Here is a 5,943-nt window from a genome sequence, read left to right as displayed (position 1 = left end):
CTCCACCCTGCTACCACGAAAAGACTTCCACCCTGCTACAATACAGCGGGTAAACGCAAGCATTTCCCGTGACCAAATGTTTTCCTGGCCCACCACTCCACCCTGGACTTGAACAGCCTCTATGACCAGGTCCACCTCTATAAGGCAGCAGTGCCCACCTTTGTCCGGACTCTAAAGGACATCGCTCTCAAACGCAGCCCCAACACTTCACACAGGAGCAACAGATCAATAGACACCCCACCCAGACCAGCGAGACACCCTCCAAGACCTGCAGGACCCCCCCGTGGACCTACACATAGAGGACCCACGCCAAGAGGACTTACATCCAGACCACAGCACCCCCAGACACATCCACACCCCCACCCCAACCAATCAACACCCCCCCACATCAACCATGCCCACACCCCATTTAGGCCCCCTCAGATCAGACCTATGCCACTCCTGCCCACCCCATGCACCCCACCCCCGCAAAGAGAGCATCAACATGGAAGTCACACATACGCCCAGGTAGTGAGCGGGCAAACAGGCCCAACCCCCACTCTTACACTCGCCCAAGCCAACGGCATGTACCAGATGCTCAGCAGGCTCTGCTCACACTTACTGGCCTGAGGCCAAACCACACGGCCAACAACATTGGACACTTTATGGAACAAAAAGCCTTCACTATATCATCCTGGAATATCCAAGGCCTGAGGTCATCTGCCTTTGGCCTAAAGAGCAGGAACACGGACTTCACCAAAGAAATCGGTAATGCAGACATTGTCATCCTGCAAGAAACATGGTATAGCGGAGACGGACCCACTGGTTGCCCTCTAGGTTACAGAGAGCTGGTAGTCCCATCCACCAAACTACCAGGTGTGAAACAGGGAAGGGACTCAGGGGGAATGCTAATTTGGTATAGAGCAGACCTAACTCACTCCATTAAATTAATCAAAACAGGAACATTTTACATTTGGCTAGAAATTCAAAAGGAAATTATCTTAACAGAGAAAAATGTCCTCCTGTGTGCTACCTATATCCCCCCACTAGAATCCCCATACTTTAATAAAGACAGCTTCTCCATCCTGGAGGGGGAAATCAATCATTTCCAGGCCCAGGGACATGTATTAGTCTGTGGCGACCTAAATGCCAGAACTGGACAAGAACCTGACACCCTCAGCACACAGGGGGACAAACACCTGCCTGCAGGTGACAGCATTCCCTCCCCCATATGCCCCCCTAGGCACAACTATGACAACATAACCAACAAAAACGGGTCACAACTCCTGCAGCTCTGTCGCACGCTGGGTATGTACATAGTCAATGGTAGGCTTCGAGGGGACTCCTATGGTAGGTTCACCTATAGCTCATCTCTTGGCAGTAGCACTGTAGACTACTTTATCACTGACCTCAACCCAGAGTCTCTCAGAGCGTTCACAGTCAGCCCACTGACACCCCTATCAGACCACAGCAAAATCACAGTCTACTTGAACAGAGCAATACTCAATCATGAGGCATCAAAGCCAAAGGAACTGAGTAACATTAAGAAATGCTATAGATGGAAGGAATGCAGTTTGGAAACCTACCAAAAAACAATTAGGCAACAGCAAATTCAATCCCTTTTAGACAACTTCCTGGGTAAAATGTTCCACTGCAATAGTGAAGGTGTAAACTTGGCAGTAGAAAATCTTAACAGTATATTTGACCTCTCAGCTTCCCTATCAAATCTAAAAATCTCAAATAGAAAACTGAAGAAAATGAACAACAATGACAAATGGTTTGATAAAGAATGCAAAAATCTAAGAAATAAATTGAGGAACCTGTCCAACCAAAAACATAGAGACCCGGAAAACCTGAGTCTACGCCTTCACTATGGCGAATCACTAAAACAATACAGAAATACACTACGGAAAAAGAAGGAACAGCACGTCAGAAATCAGCTCAATGTAATTGAAGACTCCATAGACTCTAACCAATTCTGGGAAAATTGGAAAACACTAAACAAACAACAACACGAAGAATTATCTATCCAAAATGGAGATGTATGGGTAAACCACTTCTCCAATCTTTTTGGCTCTATAACAAAGAATAAAGAACAAAAACATATACATGATCAAATACAAATCCTAGAATCAACTATTAAAGACTACCAGAACCCATTGGATTCTCCAATTACCTTGAATGAGTTACAGGACAAAATAAAAACCCTCAAACCCAAAAAGGCCTGTGGTGTTGATGGTATCCTTAATGAAATGATCAAATATACAGACAACAAATTCCAATTGGCTATACTAAAACTCTTTAACATCGTCCTTAGCTCTGGCATCTTCCCCAATATTTGGAACCAAGGACTGATCACCCCAATCCACAAAAGTGGAGACAAATTTGACCCCAATAACTACCGTGGAATATGCGTCAACAGTAACCTTGGGAAAATACTCTGCATTATCATTAACAGCAGACTCGTACATTTCCTCAATGAAAACAATGTACTGAGCAAATGTCAAATTGGCTTTTTACCAAATTACCGTACAACAGACCATGTATTCACCCTACACACCCTAATTGACAACCAAACAAACCAAAACAAAGGCAAAGTCTTCTCATGCTTTGTTGATTTCAAAAAAGCCTTCGACTCAATTTGGCATGAGGGTCTGCTATACAAATTGATGGAAAGTGGTGTTGGGGGTAAAACATACGACATTATAAAATCCATGTACACAAACAACAAGTGTGCGGTTAAAATTGGCAAAAAACACACACATTTCTTCACACAGGGTCGTGGGGTGAGACAGGGATGCAGCTTAAGCCCCACCCTCTTCAACATATATATCAACGAATTGGCGCGGGCACTAGAACAGTCTGCAGCACCCGGTCTCACCCTACTAGAATCCGAAGTCAAATGTCTACTGTTTGCTGATGATCTGGTGCTTCTGTCACCAACCAAGGAGGGCCTACAGCAGCACCTAGATCTTCTGCACAGATTCTGTCAGACCTGGGCCCTGACAGTAAATCTCAGTAAGACCAAAATAATGGTGTTCCAAAAAAGGTCCAGTCACCAGGACCACAAATTCCATCTAGACACCGTTGCCCTAGAGCACACAAAAAACTATACATACCTCGGCCTAAACATCAGCACCACAGGTAACTTCCACAAAGCTGTGAACGATCTGAGAGACAAGGCAAAAAGGGCCTTCTATGCCATCAAAAGGAACATAAATTTCAACATACCAATTAGGATCTGGCTAAAAATACTTGAATCAGTCATAGAGCCCATTGCCCTTTATGGTTGTGAGGTCTGGGGTCCGCTCACCAACCAAGATTTCACAAAATGGGACAAACACCAAATTGAGACTCTGCATGCAGAATTCTGCAAAAATATCCTCCGTGTACAACGTAGAACACCAAATAATGCATGCAGAGCAGAATTAGGCCGATACCCACTAATTATCAAAATCCAGAAAAGAGCCGTTAAATTCTACAACCACCTAAAAGGAAGCGATTCCCAAACCTTCCATAACAAAGCCATCACCTACAGAGAGATGAACCTGGAGAAGAGTCCCCTAAGCAAGCTGGTCCTAGGGCTCTGTTCACAAACACAAACACACCCCACAGAGCCCCAGGACAACAGCACAATTAGACCCAACCAAATCATGAGAAAACAAAAAGATAATTACTTGACACATTGGAAAGAATTAACAAAAAAACAGAGCAAACTAGAATGCTATTTGGCCCTAAACAGAGAGTACACAGTGGCAGAATACCTGACCACTGTGACTGACCCAAACTTAAGGAAAGCTTTGACTATGTACAGACTCAGTGAGCATAGCCTTGCTATTGAGAAAGGCCGCCGTAGGCAGACATGGCTCTCAAGAGAAGACAGGCTATGTGCACACTGCCCACAAAATGAGGTGGAAACTGAGCTGCACTTCCTAACCTCCTGCCCAATGTATGACCATATTAGAGAGACATATTTCCCTCAGATTACACAGATCCACAAAGAATTCGAAAACAAATCCAATTTTGATAAACTCCCATATCTACTGGGTGAAATTCCACAGTGTGCCATCACAGCAGCAAGATTTGTGACCTGTTGCCACAAGAAAAGGGCAACCAGTGAAGAACAAACACCACTGTAAATACAACCCATATTTATGTTTATTTATTTTAACTTGTGTGCTTTAACCATTTGTACATTGTTACAACACTGCATATATATAATATGACATTTGTAATGTCTTTATTGTTTTGAAACTTCTGTATGTGTAATGTTTACTGTTCATTTTTATTGTTTATTTGACTTTTGTATATTACCTACCTCACTTGCTTTGGCAATGTTAACACATGTTTCCCATGCCAATAAAGCCCCTTGAATTGAATTGAATTGAGAGAGAGAGAGAGAGAGAGAGAGAGAGAGAAGAGAGAGAGAGAGAAAGAGAGAGAGAGAGAGAGAGAGAGAGAGAGAGAGAGAGAGAGTGAGACAGAGAGAGAGAGACAGAGAGAGAGAGAGAGACAGAGAGTGAGAGAGAGAGAGAGAGAGAGAGAAAGAGAGCGAGTGAGAGAGAAGGGAGAGAGAGAGTGAGAGAAAGAGAGAGAGAGTGAGAGAAAGAGAGAGAGAGAGAGAGAGAGAGAGAGAGAGAGAGAGAGAGAGAGAGAGAGAGAGAGAGAGAGAGAGAGAGAAGAGAGAGAGAGTGGGAGAAGGGAGAGAGAGAGAAGGGAGAGAGAGAGTGAGAGAGAGAGTGCGAGAGAGAGAGAAAGAGAGCGAGTGAGAGAGAAGGGAGAGAGAGAGTGAGAGAGAGAGAGAGAGAGAGAGAGAGAGAGAGAGAGAGAGAGAGAGAGAGAGAGAGAGAGAGAGAAAGAGAGAGAGAGAGAGACAGAGAGAGAGAGAGAGAGAGAGAGAGAGAGAGAGAGAGAGAGAGAGAGAGAGAGAGAGAGTGAGAGAGACAGAGACAGAGACAGAGACAGAGAGAGAGAGAGAGAGAGAGAGAGAGAGAGAGAGAGAGAGAGAGTGAGAGAGAGACAGAGAGAGAGACAGAGAGAGAGAGACAGAGAGAGAGAGAGAGACAGAGAGTGAGAGAGAGAGAGAGAGAGAGAGAGAGAAAGAGAGCGAGTGAGAGAGAAGGGAGAGAGAGAGTGAGAGAAAGAGAGAGAAAAAGAGCGAGTGAGAGAGAGAGAGATTTCTATCAAAATGTTCTAAATATACTGAACAAAAAATAAACGCAACATGCAACCATTTCTAAGATTTCACTGGTTCTGTTTTTAATTATCATATTTTGTCTTCTGATAGTTGCTTCAGAGTTGTTCAACGTAAAAAGGCTTTAGGATCCGTCCCACTTTTTAAAGTCTGATTTATATACAGTTTCATAGAAACTTTTAAAATTGGTATTGATAGCATTGTTGTTTCTAATTACTAATCTTTTAAAACTATAACTGGTTTAGAATGTATGTGTTTTCTGAGAGATGCAACATATTTACCAGGTTAGTATACTTTATTTGAGTTTAACTTCTTATGGCTGGGGGCAGTATTGAGTAGCTTGGATGAATAAGGTGCCCAATGTAAACTACGTGTTACTCAGGCCCAGAAGCTAGGATATGCATATGCATAGTAGTATTGGATAGAAAACACTCTGACGTTTCAAAAACTGTTAAAATAATGTCTGTGAGTATAACATAACTGATATGGCAGGTGAAAACCTGAGGAAAATCCATCCAGGAAGTGGGACATTTTTGATGTGGGTACTTTTCTATTGAATGCCTATACAGTATCTAAATGGTTAAGACCCAGATTGCAGTTCCTATGGCTTCAGTCTTTAGACATTGCTTCAGGCTTGTATTCTGAAAAATGAGGAAGAATGAGACCATTTTCTATGTATGTGGACTGTAGAATGAACCAGAGCTAGTTTGCGCGCGTGACCGATTGCGCGCCGTTCGTTGTTTTTCCTTTCTATTGAAGACGCTATTGTC

This window comes from Salvelinus alpinus, chromosome 19, assembly GCF_045679555.1.
Source record: "Salvelinus alpinus chromosome 19, SLU_Salpinus.1, whole genome shotgun sequence".
Classification (NCBI taxonomy): domain Eukaryota; kingdom Metazoa; phylum Chordata; class Actinopteri; order Salmoniformes; family Salmonidae; genus Salvelinus; species Salvelinus alpinus.
Note: the sequence above shows the minus strand (reverse complement) of the source record.